The sequence below is a fragment of the Bos indicus x Bos taurus genome, chromosome 15, assembly GCF_003369695.1.
Source record: "Bos indicus x Bos taurus breed Angus x Brahman F1 hybrid chromosome 15, Bos_hybrid_MaternalHap_v2.0, whole genome shotgun sequence".
NCBI lineage: Eukaryota > Metazoa > Chordata > Mammalia > Artiodactyla > Bovidae > Bos > Bos indicus x Bos taurus.
Window position 1 is genome coordinate 51,765,785 of NC_040090.1, and position 21,750 is coordinate 51,787,534.

A 21,750-nucleotide genomic window follows, 5' to 3' on the forward strand; every position below is an offset into this window, starting at 1 on the left:
AATGAGAAAGGATCCAGGAGGCTTCTTTACCACTAGCGCCACCTGGGAAGCCCCAAGATAAGAATTACTAGGCTCATTTTACAAAGGATTCAGCCTAGTGGCATGCGCTTCCCAGGTGGCGCTAGTGGTAAAGAATCCACCTCCAAGTGTAGGAGACACAAGTTCAGTCCCTGGATGGGGAAGATCCCCTGGAGGAGGAAATGGAAACTCACTCCAGTATTCTTGCTGGGAGAATCCCATGGACAGAGGAACCTGGTGGGTTACAGTCCATGAGGTTGCAAATGTTGGACATGACTGAGCATCTGAGCAGCAGCAGCCAAGGAGTATAGCTGATTTTAACCCAGCTCTGACTGACTCTAAAGTCTGACTCCATGGTCTTTCCACCTCACAGGTTTGCCTCAAGAAAATGGAATATTATTTAATTTTACTGAGCGATTATACTCTATGTATGGGACTGGAATAAGCTAGGGCTGCAAAGTTGTATCCAGATCATGAAGAGCGTGGAATCACTGAGTGTAATGTTAAAAGATGAATAGGCAATGGGCAAAGAGGGTTTTAGAGTGGGGTGAGAGTGCAGAATAATCAGAATTTTCTTTTCTAATTTTAAGACTATAATTCAATATAGGAGAGAGTAGAAGATATGAAAAGCAAACAGGAGGAGACAAGTCCTAGTTCTAGCAAGTTAGTAATAAAAGTTGTTTTGTTTAATTCAATTTTATTTTTTATACAATTTTAAGAGATGGGAATACCAGACCACCTCACTTGCCTCTTGAGAAATCTATATGCAGGTCAGGAAGCAACAGTTAGAACTGGACATGGAACAACAGACTGGTTCCAAATAGGAAAAGGAGTATGTCAAGGCTGTATATTGTCACCCTGCTTATTTAACTTATATGCAGAGTACATCATGAGAAATGCTGGGCTGCATGAAGCACAAGCTGGAATCAAGATTGCTAGGGGAAATATCAATCACCTCAGATATGCAGATGACACCACCCTTATGGCAGAAAGTGAAGAAGAACTAAAGAGCCTCTTGATGAAAGTGAAAGAGGAGAGTGAAAAAGTTGGCTTAAAGCTCAACGTTCAGAAAACTAAGATCATGGCATCCGGTCCCATCACTTTATGGGAAATAGATGGGGAAACAGTGGAAATAGTGGCTGACTTTATTTTGGGGGCTCTAAAATCGCTGCAGATGGTGATTGCAGCCATGAAATGAAAAGACACTTCCTCCTTTGAAGGAAAGTTATGACCAGCCTAGATAGCATATTAAAAAGCAGAGATATTACTCTGCCAACAAAGGTACATCTAGTTAAGACTATGGTTTTTCCAGTAGTCATGTATGGATGTGAGAGTTGGACTATAAAGAAAGCTGAGTGCAGAAGAATTGATGCTTTCGAACTGTGGTGTTGGAGAAGACTCTTGAGAGTCCCTTGGACTGCAAGGAGATCCAACCAGTCCATCCTAAAGGAGATCAGTCCTGGGTGTTCATTGGAAGGAATGATGTTGAAGCTGAAATTCCAATACTTTGGCCACCTGATGCGAAGAGCTGATTCATTTGAAAAGACCCTGATGCTGGGAAAGTTTGAGGGTGGGAGGAGAAGGGGATGACAGAGGATGAGATGGTTGAATGGCATCACCACTAGTTTGTTCTCTATATCTCTTGAGTCGCTTCTTTTTTGTTATTTTCACTAGTTTGTTGTACTTCTTAGATTCTACATATAAGTGATCTCATACAATATCAGTCTTTCTCTCTCTATGACTTGTTTCACTAAGTGTAATGCCCTCCAAGTTATCCCTTTTGCTGCAAATGGCAAAATTTTGTTCCTTTTTATGAATGAGTAGTATTCTGCTGTATGATTGTCCATATGGGTGTGTGTATGTATATATATTTTTTCCCTATCAATTCATCTGTTGATGATGAATGTTGGTGGACACTAAGATTGCTTCTATATGTTGGCGATTGTAAATAATGCTGCAATGAACACTGAGGTGCATGTATCTTTTCAAATTAGTATTTTTGGTTTTTTGTTTGTTTTGGGTATATACTCAGGAGTGGAATTGCTGAGTCGTATGGTAGTTCTGGTTTTAGCTTTATGAGAAATCTCCATGCTGTTTTCCACAATGGCTGCACCAATTTACATTCCCACCAACAGTGTACAAGGGCTCCTTTTCCCCCACATCTTTGGAACCATTTGTCGTTTGTCTTCTTTTTGATGATAGCCACGCTGATAGCTGTGAGGTGATATCTCATTGTGGTTTTGATTTGCGTTTTCTTGACGATTAGTGATGTTGAGCATCTTTTCCTGTACCTGTTGGTTATTGGCATTTCTTCTTTGGCAAAATGTCTATTCAGATCTGTCCATTTGCAATTGAGTTGTGTGTTTATTTGATGTTTAGTTGTATGAGCTGTTTACATATGTTGGATATTAATCATTTATCAGTCATATCATTAGCAAATATTTTCTCCCATTCAGTAGGTTGTCTTTTCACTTTGTCAATGGTTTCCTTTGCTGTGCAGAAGGTTTTAAGTTTAATTAGGTCTCATTTGTTAACTTTCACTTTTAAATCCTTACTTTGGAGATGGATCCAAAAAAATATTGCTGTGATTTATGTCAAAAATTGTCCAGCCTATGTTTTCCTCTAGTTTTATGGTATATGGTCTTACATTTAGGTCTTTAATCAATTTTTGGTTTATTTTTTTATAAGGTGTTATAAAATGTTAGTATTAAAAATGTGAACCAAGATAGTAATGAAAAGACCTGCAAAAAAGGGGCACATTCTATTTTCCAAAAATAGCCATAACAATATTTCCCATCCCACATGTTCTTCCAGTAACTTATCATTCCCCTTTAAGAGGCAGAATCTGTGACTCCTTCCCATAAACCTGGCAGGGCTTTGTAACTGCCTCAACTAACAGAATATGACAAAAGTGACATTATGTGACTTCCAAGGTTAGGTCACAAAAAGTGGTATTGCTGCTATCTGGTTCTCCCTCTCTCTGGATACTTGTTCTTAGAAGCCAGCTGTTGTACTACAAGAAAGACGAGGCAACACAGAGAGGTCTGTGTGAACAGAAACTGAGGCCCCTAGCCATTGGCCCCAGCTGAGCTTCTTGCCAACATCAAGCAGCAACAAATGGCCATATGGAAGTAGATCTTTCAGCTCTCATTTGAGCTACCCAGATGAAACCACATGGAGCAAAGACAAGCCTTCCAAACTGAGCTTTGCCCCAATTGCAAATTTGAGGGCAAAATAAATTATTGGTATTGTTTTAGTTAACTGTTGGGGTGACTTGCTATGCAGCAATAGATTGTTGTTGTTTTGTTGCTAAGTTGTATCTAACTCTTTGCCACCCCATGAACTGTATAGCCCACCAGACTCCTCTGTCTATGGGATTTTTCAGGCAAGAATACTGGATAACGTTGCCATTTCCTTCTCCAGGGGATCTTCCTGACCCAAGGATTGAAACCACATCTCCTGGAATAGCAGGCGGGTTCTTTACCACTGAGCCATCAGGGAAATGCAGCAGTGGATCACCAGGACAAAAAGGGCCAGTGGAAGAAAGAATTATTGGTGTAGCAACCAATAGGCATACTGATGAATTCTGGTCAGAAGATTACAAAGGTTGGTTTTATTTACTCGATTGTGTCTCCATTATTCTGATGATAGAAGATTTTTAGAGTTGGGAAATATGTGCATCTAGATAACAAAGTACTAATCATAGCATTTATATAGTATCCACTCTAAAGGGTGGAGATTGTGATTTAGATAATTGTCCATAATGATGAAGGATCCAATGGAAAACAAATCTGTGTTGGGAGTCTACTATATGTCAGGCAAAATGTTAAATTTTCCACCTGCCTTTTCTCACCAAATCTTCACAAAACTCCTATAAAATCTTACTGTTACTTTACAGGATCAGAAAAGGTTAGAAAATTGACCTTTAAAAAAAATCATCTCATGCCAGTGAGTGGTAGGGGCAAGATTCAAGCTCAAGTCTGATTCCAGAACTGTTTATTTCACTGCATTGTCCTACATATTTGTCAAAGGTGATTTCTCTTTGGTTTTCACACGTGTGCTGTCAATGGTCTTTGAGTTATTCAGAATGGATTCCTTTTTCTTCAGCAACAGCATGTTTATTTACCCTTCTTGGCTACTATTTTTTACAAAAGGAATTTGCATTCCTGGTGCATACACAATCCAATGGTGTTGAAAGCAGATGGTCCACAAGTATGCTGTGAGACATGGGGAATCAAAATTAAAAGAAAATTTTGTCACAGTTTATGGAGTGCTGTGGTGCTTTGTATATGCGTACATACAGTGGAGTGTATGTCATAAACAGAAGTGGCTTCTTTATTAAGTTGGCTATTATCTTTATTAAAGGTATTCTTTCAATCAAAGCTAAGACATTTTACCCAATGCATGAGTGTCTTATAAGTTGGGTTCAGAACCCAGCATGAGTTGCACAAAATATGCAAATGCCTGTCCTGATCAGTCTACTTTAGAATTCTGTCCGGGGCATGTGATTGTTTGAATGGGAAGAGTTCCCTGAGTCATTTCTTGGAGGGAAAAGATATATAGAGGGCAAGAGGTGAAAGTCTCTACCTCTGAAAGTCAGAGGGTTCAGTGAGCAGGAGAAATGGACATTTAAGCTCGTCCATTCTGTCCTGGTACTGCCACTGCACATGGTGACTTTGCTCAAGTCATTAACCCCTTGTTTTTCTTATTAGTTCCAGGGGGATAATAACACCAAGCCAGTTCTTCAGAAAAAGTCATCAGTGTTTGTGCAAACCCAAAAGTCCTTTCTTATAAACAACACTCTCTTTTCCTGTTTTTTCCCCTGACAGCAATGCATTTCTTTCCTCAGCATGCCATTTTCAAAACCTTTGACATTTCACTGCACCTCATCATTGCCTTCATTGGGGATCATGCCAATTTGTCAGTTTTAATCTGTCCAAAAACCTGCATCTGCCAGCATAAACCTTTTTATTTCTTACATGTTGATACAAAGATTTCACACATTGATTTTTGCATAGCTCTGATTTCATGCAAGCTAAGCAAACAGTGACAGGTTGGTACTTGAGGTAATGAATGCTCTATCAGATTAATACAAATCAATGGCATTGGCAAGTTTTAGATGAGGCACAGGGGGTGGGGTCTGGAGAGCAAGAGCTGCCAGAACAAGACAGATGGTCAGAAGCTGACACTCTTACCTCTTTATCATGATGGGCTCATTAACAGATTTCTCTCCTTTGGGTATTATTTGAGTTTCTTGGCTTTAAATGGCACCCCACCATCTTGGAAAAAAACTGATGTACCCTTCTCATGACCTGGCATAGAGGACCTTCTAGTGTCGAAGATCTATTTAGCAGCCTGGAGGGCTAGAACTTGGGTAAGTGGATACCAGAATTTACTGTTTATTGAATAGGACCATTGGGGTCCAAAGAGTCAATATATCTCTGGGAAGAAGCTACTTTTCTAAAAACTACCATTTATTGAATGTCAAATCCTATACCAGGCACATTATTTTATTTAATTCTCACAATAACTCTAGGAGATAGACTTCATTATTTTTAATCCTTGTTCTTATTGTTGCTATGCTGTTTCATAAGTGAGAAATGGAGGATTACATAATCTTTCCAAGGAACACAGCTGGGGCATGGACAAGGCAGCACTTGACTCTAGGTCTGTAGAATTCTGAAGCCCTGGGGTTAACCACTGGTCTCATGTATAGAAGCACATGGCTAAGTCTGTGGGCAGCTTTCTTAGTCCTGAACTGGTGCTTCTCCTTTTTCCCTTCCCCTACCCCTTTCTTCCAGAAGATGTCGAAGACTCTCAGCTATCTCTCTTCTCCTTTCAGAAAAACATACTTCCATCTTCAAGTTCTTTTCCCTCTAAAGCTGGCGGTGGAGGAGAGTATAGTAACCTTGGCTCCCCTCTTTCCTACACTTCCTCCAGATGACCAACACAGGACAAAAACAATAGATAACCAAAAGATTTCAGAAGTCCTGTAGGGTTTTTCTAGTCATCGATCCATCAAATAGAGGTCTTGACTTCCTATTTATTTATTCTTTTCCATTATAGTTTATTAAAAGATATTGAATATAGTTCCCTGTGCTATAGAGTAGGACCTTGTTGTTCACTTATTTTATATATAGTAGTTTGTATTTGCTAACCTCAAATTCCTAATTTATCTGTCCCGCCTTTCCCCTTTGGTAACCATAAGTTTGTTTTCTATGTCTATGGGTCTGTTTCTGTTTCCTAAATAAGTCCATTTCTTCATTTTTTAGATGCCACATAGAAGTGATATCATATGATTCTTGTCTTCCTCTGTCTGGCACACATCACTTAGTATTGACAATCTCTCGGTCCATCCATGTTGTTGCAAATGGCATTATTTCACTCTTTTCTCTTTTTTAGTGATTGAAACTCCATTGTTATAGATGTACCACATCTTCTTTATCCTTTCATCTGTTGATGGACACTTAGGTTGCTTCCATGTCTTGGCTATTGCAAATAGTGCTGCTATGAATAGTGGAGTGCACATATCTTTTTAAATTAGTATTCATTTTTCCAGATTTATGCACAGGAGTGGGATTTCTGGGTTATATAGCAACACTATCTTTAGTTTTTCAAGGAACCTCCATACCATCCTTCAGAGTAGCTGTGCCAATTTACATTCCCACCGACAGTGTAGGAGGGTTCCTTTTTCTCCACACCCTCGCCAGCGTGTATTATTTGTAGACTGCTTAATGATGGCCATTCTGAGTGGTGTGAAGTGATACTTCAATAGAGTTTTGATTTGCAGTTCTCTAATAATTAGTAATGTTGAGCATCTTTTATATGCCTGTTGGCTATCAGTATGTCTTCTTTGGAGAAATGTCTAGGTCTTCTGCCCAGTTTGTGATTGGGTTGTTTGTTTTTTCATGTTGTATGAGCTGCTTCTATTGTATATTTTGGAAATTAAGTTCTTATCAGTCACATCATTTGCAAATGTTTTCTCCCACTCTGTTGATTGTCTTTTCATGTTATTTATGGTTTTCTTGTCTATGCAAAAACTTGTAAAGTTGAGATCCCATTTGTTTATTTTTGCCTTTATTTTTGTTACCTTGGGGGACTGATCTAAGAAAACATTGTTATGATTTATGTCAGAGAATGATTTGTCTATGTTCTCTTCTAAGAGTATTACTGTATCGTGTCTTATATTTAAGTTTTTAATATAAGTTTTGAGTTTACTTTTGTATATGGTGTTCTGACTTCATTGATTTACACATACTTGTCCAGCTGTCCAGCTTTCCAAACACTACTTGCTGAAGAGACTTTATTTTCTCCATTGTATATTCCTGTCTCCCTTGTTGAACATTAGTTATGTGTTCAGTTCAGCTCAGTCGCTCAGTCATGTCTTACTCTTTGCAACCCCATGGACTGCAGCACGCCAGGCTTCCCTGTACATCACCAACTCCTGGAGTTTACTTAAATTCATGTCCATTGAGTTGGCGATGCCATCCAACCATCTCATCCTCTGTCTTCCCTTTCTCCTCCACCTTCAATCTTTCCCAGCAAAGAAAGAACAAATCAGTTCTTCACATCAGGTGGCCAAAGTATTGGAGTTTCAGCTTCAGCATCAGTCATTCCAGTGAATACTCAGGACTGATTTCCTTTAGGATGAACAAGACACAGTTTCCCCCTCAGTCAGTCTCTCCCATCAGGAAGCTTCCATAAGCCTCTTATCCTTCTCCATCAGAGGGCAGACAGACTGAAAACCACAATCACAGAAAACTAACCAATCTGATCACATGGACCACAGCCTTCTCTAACTCAGTGAAACTATGAGCCATGCCATGTGGAGCCACCCAAGACGGATGGGTCACGGTGGAGAGTTCTGACAAAACGTGGTCCACTGGAGAAGGGAATGGCAAACCACTTCAGTATTCTTGCCTTGAGAACCCCATGAACAGTATGAAAAGGCAAAAAATTGTGTGTAAGTGTATGGGTTTGTTTCTGGGCACTCTTCTGTCCCATTGATCCATATATCTGTTTTTGTGCCAGTGCTATACTGTTTGAATTTCTGTTAGTCTTGTAGTATTGTATGAAGTCCGCGAGGGTTATGCCACCAGCTTTATTCTTTTTTTTTTAATTTTTTTTAATTTTTAAACTTTACATAACTGTATTAGTTTTGCCAAATATCAAAATGAATCCCTAAGGATTTCTTTGGTAATTTTGGGTCCTTTATGGTTCCATATAAATTTTAGGATTATTTGTTCTAGTTCTGTGAAAAATGTCATGGATTATTTGATATGGCTTGTATTAAATCTGTAGATTGCTTTAGGAAGTATGGCCATTTTAGCAATACTAATTCCTCCAATTCAAGAGCATGGGATATCTTTCCATTTCTTTGAAACATCTTCAGTTCCTTTTATCAGTGTTTTATAGTTCTCAGGGTATAATTCTTTCACCTCCTTGGTCAGGTGTATTCCTAAGCATTTTATGTTTTGATGCTATTTTTAAAGGGATATTTTTAAACTATCCCTTTCTGATATTTCATTGTTACTGTTAAGAAATACAACAGCCTTAAGCATGTTAATTCTGAATTCTGCTACCTTGCTGAATTCACTTATCAGTCCTAATAGTTTCTGTGTGGAGTGTTTGGGGTTTTTAATACATACAGTATCAGGTCATCTGCATGTAATGATATTTTTACCTCTTCCCTTCCAATCTGGATGCCTTTTATTTCTTTTTATTGTTTGATTGTTGTGGCTAAGACTTCCAATGCTATCAGAAACTAATCAGAAACTAATGCCTGTGGCTGGCAATTTGTTATGTAAGCTAATATTGAAAAGTCTCCAGTCAATAATGTTCGGGTAACAAAAGATGTATTAATACATCTCTGGTCGATAATGTGTTAAATAGAAGTGATAGTGGGCATCCTTATCTTGTTCCAGATGTTAGCAGGAAGACTTTCTGCTTTTGAGCATTTAATATCATGTTGACTATGATTTTGTCAAATAATTTTTATTATGTTGAGATATGTTCCTTCTATACACACTTTGGTAAGAATTTTTTTTTTTTACCATAAATGGATGTTGAATTTTATCAAATGTTTTTTCTGCATATATTAAGATGATCATGGAACTTTTGTTTTTTATTGATGTGATGTATCACATTGATTGATTTACATATATCAAAGCATCCTGGTGATTCTGGGTTGAATCCAACTTGATCATGGTGTACAATCTTTTTTATGTGTTGTTGGATTCATTTGCTAGTATTTTGTTGAGAATTTTTGCATCTATCATCAAAGATACTGGCCTGTAATTTTTTTTTTTGGTAGTGTCTTTGTCTAGTTTTGGTATCAGGGTGATGGTAGATTCATAGAAAGACTTTGGAAGTGTTCCCTCCTCTTCAGTCTTTTGGAAGAGTTTGAGAAGGGTTGGTATAAGTTCTTTGTACTTTTGTTAGACTCCCTCAGTGAAGCTATATGGTCCTGGACTTTTGTTAGCAGAATTTTTTAAAATTACAAATTCTCTCTCACTTCCTGTGGTTGGTCTGTTTATTTACGTCTTCTTGATTCACTTTTGGTAGGCTATTTGTTTCAAGAAACTTGTCCATTTCTTCCAGGTTGTTTGGTATTTTACCATATAGTTGTTCATAATATTCTTATGGATTTTTTTGTATTTCTGTGATGTTGGTTATTTCTCCTTCTTCATTTCTTTTTTTGTTTATTTTGTTCCTCTATCTTTTCTTCTTGGTGAATTTAGAAAGAAGTTTGTCAATTTTGTTTACCCTTTCCAAAAAAAAACCGGCTCTTGATTTTATTAATTATTCTCCATTTTAAAAAATCTCTATTTTATTTCCTAATATTTATTATTTCCTTCCTTCTGTGGGAAATAATAAAGTTTTGTTTGTCTTCTTTTGTGTGTTCTTCTAATTCTTTTAGGTAGTGAATTAGGTTATTTATTTGAGATTTTTCTTGTTTTTTTGAGGAAGGCCTGTATCACTATGAACTTACCTACTAGAACTGCTTTTGCTGCACTCATAGATTTTGTATGCTTCTGTTTTCATTTTCACTGTCTCAAGATATTTTTTAATTTTCTCTTTGATTTCATTGTTGACCCATTGGGTTTTTAGGAGCATGTCATTTAGGGGCTTCCCTGATAGCTCAGTTGGTAAAGAATCCGCCTGCAATGCAGGAGACCCCAGTTCGATTCCTGGGTTGGGAACACCTGCTGGAGAAGAGACAGGCTACTCACTCCACTATTCTTGGGATTCCCTTGTGGTTCAGCTGGTAAAGAATGCATCTGCCGTGTGGAAAACCTGGGTTTGATCCCTGGGTTGGAAAGATCCCCTGAAGAGGGAAAGACTACCCACTCCAGTATTCTGGCTTGGAGAATTCCATGGACTGTACAATCCACGGGGTCACAAAGAGTTGAACACAACTGAGTGACTTTACTTTCATTTAGTCTCTGTGTTTTCTTTTTTTTTCTCATTTCTATTTCTGTGATTGATTTCTAGTTTCATGTTACTATGGTTAGGGAAGATACTTGAAATAATTTATATCCTCTTAAATTTGTTGAGGCTTGTTTTATGACCTAGTATGCAGTCTATCTTAGAGAATTTTCTATGTGCACCTGAAAAGAATGTGTATTTTGTGTTTTTTAGATATAATGTCCTGAAAACTTCAATTAAGTCTGATTATTCTGTCATTTAGGATCTCTGATGCCTTAGTGATTATATGTCTGGAAGATCTGTCTATTGATGTCAGTGGAGTGTTAAAGTCTCCTACTATTAATTTATTTCTGTTAGCTTCTCCTTTTATGTCCATTGTATTTGTATTATGTATTTAGGTGCTCCTATATTGAATGCTTGGATGTTAATGAGTATGATATCCTTCTTGTACTGTTTCTTTCATCACTATATAATGTGTTGTTTTTTTCTTTAAGGCCTTTGTTTTAAAGGCTGCTCTGTCTAAGTATTGCTATGCTCACTTTCTTGTCGTGAAATATCTTTTTTTCATCCCTTCACATTCAATCTATGGTGTGTCCTTCACCCTAAAGTGGGTCCTTTGTAGGAAGCATATTGTAGGCTCTTGTTTTATTATCTAATCAGCCACTCTTTGTCTTTTGATCAGAGCATTTAGTCCATTGTTATCCAAGGTAATTATTGACATGTATTTATTGCCATTTTAAACATTGCTTTCCAGTTGATTTTGTATTTCTTTGTTCCTTTCATTTTGTTGTTATTTTTTCTTTTGTGGTTTGATGGTTTTCTGTTATGTTTGAATTCTCTTATTTTTGTTTTTTGTGACTCTGTTGTTTGCTTTTGATTTGTGGTTACAGTGATTTTGAAGTATGTTAACCCATTACTACATCTATTTGTTTTATTTTGGTAGTCATATAGGCTCAAACACAATCTAAAAAAAAAAAAAAGACCCTACAGTTTCTTACTCCCTGCCCCACATTTTATGATCTTTGATATCCTCTTTAACATCTTAATGTTTATCCTTTTTTTTGTTCATTGTAGTTATCATTGCTTTCACAACTAAAAAAAAATCTATATCTTGGTTTATTTAAATGATTTACTTTCCAATTGTGATTTTGTCTTTTCTATAGATTCTTACCGCTCTTCTATTTAGAGAAGGCCTTTCACTATTTCTTTTAGTGTATGTTTAGTATTGCTGTGTTCTTTTAGTTTCTGCTTTTCTGATAAATGTATTATCTCTCCTATTCTAAATGATAATCTTGCTGGGTAGAGTATCCTATGTTACAGGTATTTTCCTTCCAGGAGTTTGAATACATCGTGCCACTTTCTTCTAGCCTGCAGTGTTTCTGTAGAGAAATCAGCTGATAGCCTTATGGGGGTTCTGTTGTAACTATTTTTTTCTCTTTGCCTTTTGAATCCTGTCTTTAGCGTTTGTCATTTTAATTATAATATATCTTAGTGTACATCTGTTTGGGTTCATCTTGTTTGGTGCTTCCTGTACCTGGATATTTGTTTCCTTCTTTAGGTCTGGGAAGTTTTCAGTCACAATTTCTACAAATACATTTTTATCCCCTTTCTCTTTCTTTTTCTTCTGTGATTCCTAATATGTGTATATTGGCTCACTTTATCTCATAGACTCATATTGCTTTTATTTATTTATTTATTTATTTTGGCTTGGCTTTCTGTCTGCTGTTCTGCTAGTCTGATTTTCAGTATTCTATCTTCCAGATTACTTGTTCCTCCTTCTACAATATTAGCTTGTTATTTATTGCCCTTAGTTCAGCGCTCATCATGGCAAGTGAGTTTTCTAATTTTGATGGACTCCTCTTTATTGTTTCTAGTGCCTTGTTACAGTGATCTGCATTTCTGTTGTTGTTTGCATGTGTGTGCATGTGTGTTAAGTCGCTTCAGTGATGTCCAACTCTTTGGGACTCTATAGACTGTAGCTCACGAGGCTTCACTGTCCATGGGATTCTCCAGGTAAGAATACTGGAATGGGTTGCCATGCCCTCCTCCAGGGGATCTTTCCCATCCAGGGATCGAACCTGCATCTCTATGTCTCCTGCATTGGCAGGTGGGTTCTTTACCACTAGTGCCCCTGGTCTTTCTTAATTCATTCAGTATGTTTATTACCTTCGTTTTGAATTTGGGATTTGGTAGACTGGAGAGGTCTGTTTCATCATTTGTTCTTTTAGGGGATTTTCCTTGTTCTTTTAATTGGGAGTGGCTCCTCTGTTTCTTCATTTTAGTTCTATTTCTGTGACTCTATGAATTTAGGGAAAATGGTTATCTACCATGTTTTTTATATGGCAGTTTCTCTGAGTAGCCTGCATGAGTCTAACATTTTTGGTGCCAGGGCCATTTTTAGTATGGATGCCTGCCAAATATTTCCTCGGTATGTGCTGGCTGTTATCCCCTTGACAGGTGGTGTGACTGTGTTGTGCTGATCGGAGTCTGCACTGGATGTTGAGTAGGGCCTGCTCTTTGCTCTGTGGTTGTCACATCTCTGTGGAGGCAGAGTCTGTTCCCAAGTTGTTGGTCCATCCCAACAGGATAGCCATAACCCCTATACCCTCCAAGGCAACAATATGCTTTGATGTTTTAAGGAGAAAGGGTATGTCACTGGAACTACCTATTCATCAGCATCTCCTCAGTGGTCAATCACAAGAAGGTCCTGAATGTTGAGGTTCAAACACCAATGTTTTCCCAGGACCGTATCTTTGATAAGCCTATGATCATCACAAGGTAAAAGTCCATAAGATGATCCTGGACCATGCCAGAATTACAGTGAGGGAGCTTTCTTTCCACCAAGGATCTTCCTCTGACCTCAAAAGTCTGACCGAGAAAGTGATTGACTGGATTCTGGAAAATACTTCAGCATAAGCTTTATGGGGAAGACAATGAAGCCACTAAATGACAGTCACCACAGGACCCAAAGGAATCACAGTGATCATAGAAGCCCTCTACTGGCCCTTGGCCAATAACAATGGCAACATTTTGTTGTTGCTGAAGAGGGTACCTGTCCTTACCCATCATGCTAGACTCACTCTCAGAGCAAGAGAGTCTGTCCCAGGTAGAAAAACTCTTTGCAGACCTCACCTCAGCTACTCCACTATGAGTTGCACCCACAGTGCAATGCATAGCTTGAAATGACTTATTATGGCCAGATGTGTCTTTTCTACATGGGCTTCCAGTATATCAGCTACATGGAGGGAGATATCTCATTTGAGGCTGTTAGATCAAAGGCTCAATATTCAGATAATTAAGATCATGGCATCTGGTCCCATCACTTCATGGGAAATAGATGGGGGAACAGTAGAAACAGTGATAGATTTTATTTTGGGGGGCTCCAAAATCACTGCAGATGGTGACTGTAGCCATAAAATTAAAAGATGCTTACACCTTGGAAGAAAAGTTATGACTAGCCTAAACAGCATATTAAAAAGCAGAGACATTGCTCTGCCAACAAAGGTCTGTCTAGTCAAGACTATGGTTTTTCCAGCGGTCATGTATGGATGTGAGAGTCGGACTGTGAAGAAAGCTGAGCACCGAAGAATTGATGCTTTTGAACTATGGTGTTGGAGAAGACTCTTGAGAGTCCCTTGGACTGCAAGGAGATCCAACCAGTCCATCCTAAAGGAGATCAGTCCTGGGTGTTCACTGGAAGGACTGATGTTGAAGCTGAAACTCCAATACTTTGGCTACCTGATGCAAAGAGCTGACTCATTTGAAAAGTTCCTGATGCTGGGAAAGATTGAAGACGAGGAGAAGGGAATGACAGAAGATGAGATGCTTGAGTGGCACCACCAACTCAATGGACATGAGTTTGAGTAAACTCCGGGCGTTGGTGATGGACCAGGAGGCCTGGCGTGCTGTAGTCCATGGGGTCACAAAGAGTTGGACATCACTGAGCAACTGCACTAACTTTTTTCCCTCTATGCCCACTTTCTGGAGAGTTTTTATCATAAGTTTTTGTTAAATTTTGTCACAAGTTTCTTCTGCATCTATTGAGGTGATCATATGGTATTTATTCTTCAGTTTGTAAATGTGGTATATAACATGGTTTATATATATATATATATATTTTTACTTTACAATATTGTATTGGTTTTGCCATACATCAACATGCATCCACCATGGGTGTACACGTGTTCCCCATCCTGAACCCCCTTCTCACCTCTGTCCCTATACCATCCCTCTGGGTCATCCCAGTGCACCAGCCCCAAGCTTCCTGTATCCTGCATCGAACCTGGACTGGCAATTCATTTCTTATATGATATTATACATGCTTTAATGCCATTCTCCCAAATCATCCCCCCGTCCCTCTCCCACAGAGTCCAAAAGACTGTTCTATACATCTGTGTCTCTTTTGCTGTCTCTCTTTGACATCTCTTTTGCTGTCTCACATACAGGGTTGTTGTTACCATCTTTCTAAATTCCATATATATGTGTTAGTATACTGTATTGGTGTTTTTCTTTCTTTCTTTCTTTCTGTTGATTAATTTGCAGATATTAAAAAGTCTTTGCATCCCTGGGATCCTATTGCTTCCTGGTTCAGTCTTGAGAGATTGCACCTTTCAAAGAATTTGTCCATTTCTTCTAGGTTGTCCATTTTGTTGGCATTATGTTGTTCATATTAATCTCTTAAGATCCTTTGTATTTCTATGGTGTCAGTTATAACTTCTTTTTCATTTCTGATTTTATTGACTTGGGCCCTAATCTTTTTTCCTTAATGAATTTGGCTAAAGGTTTATCAATTTTGTTTATCTTTTCAAAGAACCTGCTTTTTGTTTCATTGATCTTTTCTATTATTTTTTTAGTCTACAATTCATTTATTTGTACTCTGATCTTTATGATTTCTTTCCTTCTACCTTTGGGTTTTGTTCATTTTTCTTTCTCTAGTTGCTTTAGCTGTAAGGTTGCTGTTGTTATTCAGTCACTCAGTTGTGTCCGACTCTTTGCGACCCCATGGACTGCAGGACACCAGGCTTCCATGTCCTTCACCATCTCCCAGAGCTTACTGAAACTCATGTCCACTGAGTTGGTGATGCAATCCAACCATCTCATTCTGTATTGTCCTTTTCTCCTCCTGCATTCAATCTTTTCCGACATCAGGATCCTTTCTAATGAGTAGGTTCTTCACATCAGGTAGCCAAAGTATTGGAGCTTCAGCTTCAACATCAGTCCTTCCAATGAATATTCAGGGTTGATTTCCTTTAGGATTGACTGCTTTGATCTCTATGCAGTGTAAGGGACTGTCAAGGCTCTCCTCTAACACCACATTCAAAAGTATCAATTCTTCAGCACTCAGCCTTTTTTTATGGTCCAACTCTCACATCCATACAAGACTACTGGAAAAACCATAGCTTTGATTAGACAGACCTTTGTTGGCAAAGTAATGTCTCTGCTTTTTAATATGCTGTCTAGGTTGGTCATAACTTTCTATCCAAGGAGCATTTTTTAAATTTCATGGCTTCAGTCACCATCTGTGGTGATTTTGGAGCCCAAGAAAATAAAGTCAGCCACTGTTTCCGCTGTTTCCCCATCTATTTGCCATGAAGTGATGGGACCAGATGCCATGATATTCAGTTTTTGAATGCTGAGTTTGAGTTTTAAGCCAACTTTTTCACTCTCCTCTTTCACTTTCATCAAGACATTCTTTTGTTCCTCTTCACTTTCTGCCATAAGAGTAGTGTCATCTGCATATCTGAAGCTGCTGATATTTCTCCGGGCAGTCTTGATTCCAGAATGCCTGGCAGTTCACATGTACTTGGCATATTAAATAAGCAGGGTGACAATATACAGCCTTGACCTACTCCTTTCCCTATTTGGAACCAGTCTGTTGTTCCATGTCTGGTTCTAACTGTGGCTTCTTGGCATGCATAAAGATTTCACAGGTGGTAGGTAAGGTGTTCTTGTATCCCCTTTTTTTTAAGAGTTTTCCACAGTTTGTCATGATCCACACGGTCAAAGGCTTTAGCATAATCAGTGAAGCAGAAGTAGATGTTTTTCTGGGATTCTCTTGCTTTTTCTATAATCCAACAAATATCAGCAGTATGATCTCTGGTTCCTTTGCCTTTTCTAAACCCAGCTTGTACATCTGAAAGTTCTAGGTTCGCATACTGCTGAAGCCTAGCTTGAAGGATTTTGAGCATTATTTTGCTATCATGTGAAATGAGTGCAATTGTGTGGTAGTTTGAGCATTCTTTGGCATTGCCCTTCTTTGGGAATGGAATGAAGACTGACCATTTTCAGTCTCATGGCCACTGCTGAATTTTCAAAATTTACTGGCATATTGAGTGTAGCACTTTCACGGCATCATCTTTTAGGATTTAAAATAGCTCAGTTGGAATTCCATCACCTCCACTAGTTTTGTTCGTAGTGATGCTTCCTAAGGCCTACTTGACTTCACACTCCAAGATGTCTGGCTCTAGGTGAGTGATCACACCATTGTAGTTATCTGGGTCATGAAGATCTTTTTTGTACAGTTCTTCTGTGTATTCTTGCCATCTTTTCTTAATATCTTCTGCTTCTGTTAGGACCATACCATTTCTGTCTTTTATTGTGCCTATCTTTGCATGAAATGTTCCCTTGGTAACTCCAACTGTCTTGAAGAGATTTCTAGTCTTTCCCATTCTTTTCCTCTATTGTTTCCCATTGTTTTCCTCTATTTCTTTCCATTGTACACTTAGGAAGGCTTTCTTGTCTCTCCTTTCTATTCTTTGGAACTCTGCATTCAGATGGGTATATCTTTCCTTTTTTCCTTTGCCTTTCACTTCTCTTTTATTCTCGGTTATTTGTAAGGCCTCCTCAGATAACCATTTTGCATTTTTACATTTCTTTTTCTTGGAGATGCTTTTGATCACTGCCTCCTGTACAATGTTATGAACCTCCATCCATAGTTTTTCAGGCACTCTGTCAGATGTAATCCCTTGAATCTACTTGTCACCTCCACTGTATAGTCATAAAGGATTTGATTTAAGTCATACCTGCATGGTCTAGTGGTTTTCCCTAGTTTCTTCAATTTAAGTCTGAGTTTTTCTTTTTTTTTTTTTTTCTGTTTTCTTCTTTTTTTTTTTTATTTTTAAACTTTACATAATTGTATTAGTTTTGCCAAATATAAAAATGAATCCATCACAGGTATACATGTGCTCCCCATCCTGAACCCTCCTCCCTCTTCCCTCCCCATACCATCCCTCTAGGTCGTCCCAGTGCACTAGCCCCAAGCATCCAGTATCGTGCATTGAACCTGGACTGGCATCTCGTTTCATACATGATATTTTACATGTTTCAATGCCATTCTCCCAAATCTTCCCACCCTCTCCCTCTCCCACAGAGTCCATAAGACTGTTCCATACATCAGTGTTTCTTTTGCTTCAACAAGTTCATGATTTGAGCAATAGTCAGCTCCTGGTCTTGTTTTTGCTGACTGTATAGAGTTTCTCCATCTTCAGCTGCAAAGAATATTATCAGTTTGATTTCAGTATTGACCATCTGGTGATGTCCATGTATAGAGTTGTCTCTTGTGTTTTTGGAAGAGGGTGTTTGCTATGACCAATGTGTTCTCTTGGCAAAACTCTATTAGCCTTTGCCCTGCTTCATTTTATACTCCAAGGACAAATTTGTGTTACTTCGGGTATCTCTTGACTTCTACTTTTGCATTCCAATCCCCTATGATGAAAAAGGACATCTTTTTTTGGTGTTAGTTCTAGACAGTCTTGTAGGTCTTCATAGACCATTCAGCTTCTTCAACATTAGTGGTTGGGACATAGACTTGGATTACTGTGATATTGAATGGTTTGCCTTGGAAATGAACAGAGATCATTCTGTCGTTTTTGAGATTGCACCCAAGTACTGTATTTCACACTGTTGTTGACTATGAGGGCTACTCCATTTCTTCTAAGGGATTCTTGCCCACAGTAGCAGATATAATGGTCATCTAGTTAAATTCACCCATATCAGTCCATTTTAGTTCACTGATTCCTAAAATGTCAATGCTCACTCTTGCCATCTTCTGATTGACCACTTCCAATTTACATTGATTCATGGACCTAACATTACAGGTTCCTATGCAATATTGCTCTTTATAGCATCGGACTTTACTTTCACCACCAATCACATCCACAACTGGGCATTGTTTCCACTTTGGCTTAGCCTCTTCATTCTTTCTGGAGTTATTTCTTCACTCTTCTCCAGTAACATATTGGGCAGCTACCAACCTGGAGAGTTCATCTTTCAGTGTCCTTTTTGCCTTTTCATATTGTCCATGGGGTTCTCAAGACAAGAATGCCGAGGTGGTTTGCCTTTCCCTTCTCCAGTGGATTATGTTTTATCAGAACTCTTGAATATGACCAATCCATCTTGGATGGCTCATAGTTTCATTGGGTCAGACAAGGCTGTGATCCATATGAAGCTTCCTCCGTGTTTCCAAGTGGTAGGAAGGTAATAGTGTCAGTTATTTATCTATTGTCTGTCATTCCCATACCTGACTGTCCATACACTGCTCAGACTTTGGTGCAACTCCCTTTCTAATGGGTTCCACATACTAGGAGTAGAGAAAAGTTGTTATTATCCCTCCTTTTCTTCTTTGGCATCTGGTGGCAACTGTGGAAGTGGCTTCATTGCTTTGATGATTCTAACTTTGGTGTCAGCAATCCTTCTTTGGTGGTTTCTGGTAGTACATATGGTTCTCTCTATTGGATCAACATCAATTTCGTCTCTTCATCTTTTATAACTAGCTCTCTGTGTTAAATGCCTTCTGTTTGTTTTTCATGTTGTATCTTGTCTGATACACAAAAATTCATAGGTAGAAAACAATTTTATCATTTCCCCCCAAAAGAACTAGGAAGAAGGAAATATAAAACATTAAATTAACAAACACATTATTTCCTATAAGTTAAATAAGCATTACCTTGTTGATCATAATATTAGAACACTATTTATACATTTTTCTCACATTAAAACATATTTTCATATATGATAGGCTGTTGCTTTTGGAACTGATTCTATATATATGTCATTTTAAATTAATTCTGAGTTTTACATCTGAACTGTTTATACTTTCTTAACCATTTGATACATTTTGTGCTACAGTGTACCAAGTTAAATGTAATATTTCCATGTACACACAAAAATGTCTTCTTCTCTGATCCATTGCAGATGTATAGTATGGCCTAGACTTAAAGTGAAGCAAACTTGAGAAATGAGTGACTCTTGCACTCCTGCTAGCAAATCTCTGGATGAATGACATCATCTAGAAACAATTTATTTGAAAGTTTTAAGAGTTGTTATCTAATCTGCAAGGAACTAGCTAATGACTGATAATTTATCCAGCCATCCATCCAGCACAAAGCTATGGGATCATAGAAGATGATATTCATCTATAATCATTAACATTGCAAGATGTTTACAATACATTGCTGAGTGAAGGAATTGGTTATAAAAGTTTGTATCAGATGACTGCATTTTTGTTTAAAAATATCTGTATGGCTTAAAATTTTCTTTTTACTGAGCTTATTTTCTATAATGAAAATATATTAATCTTATTTATATGAAAAAAAATATTTAGTTAAAAGACAAATCAGCATGCTCCATGGTATAGGACTCTGGCCTGAAGAGCTGTTCAGGGGTGATGAGAGAAGCAAGGAGAATTAAATAAGACCCATTCCTTCCAGATTGGCAGGTGCGTCCCTGCCTTATGGGAGCAAGGTATTGGGTGACGTGTGAGGTTCTGTCCAACTCAGGGTTCTGAGATCCAAACTAAAATGCAATTCAAAGAAAATTTATTGGTGATCATCCTCTGCCAAGATCTATATCAGGTCCTAGAAGGAGAGAGATGGAGGCCAGTACCTGCCCTGCTGGTACCTATTATTTGGTCAAGAGGTTGATACTAGCTTTGGAGTAGAAAGATTTCTTTTTGAATCATGCCTCTGCCCCTCATTAGCTGTGCAAATTTGGGGAATTTTCTTCTCCTTCTTAAAGGTGAAAAATCTGAAACTTAAAGAGAAGGTAATAATTCTTCTTTTTCTTTGTTGTGTGGAGGATTCAATAGAATTATAGTCTAAGAGGAAGGGAGGGAAGGAAGAATAGAGAGAGAAAGGCAGAGAGGGAAAGAGTCATTCATTTTCTAGGCCAGTTTTTAGGCTTTTCAAGAATGAGAAAAGTCGATAAGAATGAAGGGAAAAAAAATCCTTACCTAAGGAGGGGTACCAGACTTTAAGAGTGAAGCATTGGTTACAAGTTAATGACATATATAAATTAGATAATTTTGTAGTACCTCCTCATGGTTTTTGCCTTTTGTGAGCACACAGGGCCTTATCAGAGTCAGATTTTCCATGTAAACTATGTGTGGTTACTGAAGGACAAAGGACCTTCTCAGCCCATCTTTCCCAGAGACCCCAGATAACGGGAAAGCAGTGGGAGATGGAAGAACCATGGTCCACCGAGTCTGCCTCAGAGATACAGAGTGGACAGCACTGTGGGATGCAGGGAGCAAGGAAGACTGAGAAGGGGAGGGGATCACTTGGCCATAGTAAATTATTTCTACCTAATAGAAAAATTATAATTTCTACATTTTTCTAAAACAAATATGTAGAAAAAAATGTATATGAATAACTTTTCTATGAGTTTCAGTTTGTTATCTTCTAGGGGTTACAACTGGAGGACAAAGTCCTATTCTCACCCCTCATTCTCCTTGACCAAATGCTCTGTTGAAGAGAGAAATGTAATGACCTAAAGACAGTATCAAACACCAATCAATGTCCCAATATGTATCCTGACACCTTTTTGCTCTTGGAAGTCTTACCTCACCAACTGCTGCTGTTGCTCAGTTGCCTCGTCACATCCGACTCCTTGTCACCCCATGGACTGCAGCACGCCAGGTCTCCCTGTCCCTCACCATCTCCCAGAGTTGACATCAAGAGTCCTGTCTTCATCTCCATTTGTAGGAATTCTTAGCACAGTGCTGGTCTCAACAAAACAGTACTTGGAGGGTTCACCAATAGTCTCTCACCAAAATTATTCCATTATTTATGTTTACATTGTAGAATTATGAGCCAACCATGGTAAATCAAAATAATAGGCTTTCAATTGGCTAAACAGATTTGTTAACCCACCGAATAATCATTCACCAGTAAATGAATCAGCCTTATTTGCTTAAGTGTTGATGTAGATAAAACATGTGTTCCCATTATTTTAAGACATTGATATAAACGAGAGAAAAGTCAAACCAAAGGCCATGTCTTCAGCACTGGAGGAAGGACAAGTTAATTT

General features: G+C 38.2%; 1 long non-coding RNA gene across 2 annotated transcripts in view; it reads left to right on the plus strand.

The window, feature by feature from the left end:
- The first annotated feature begins 3,448 nt into the window (after nt 1-3,448).
- LOC113905739 overlaps nt 3,449-21,750 on the plus strand; it is a 36,509-nt gene continuing 18,207 nt past the window's right edge. For both annotated transcript variants that reach the window (XR_003514724.1, XR_003514723.1), the window contains exons 1-2: nt 3,449-3,624; nt 5,269-5,392. This is a non-coding gene — a long non-coding RNA (uncharacterized LOC113905739). The remainder of the gene's footprint in view (nt 3,625-5,268; nt 5,393-21,750) is intronic.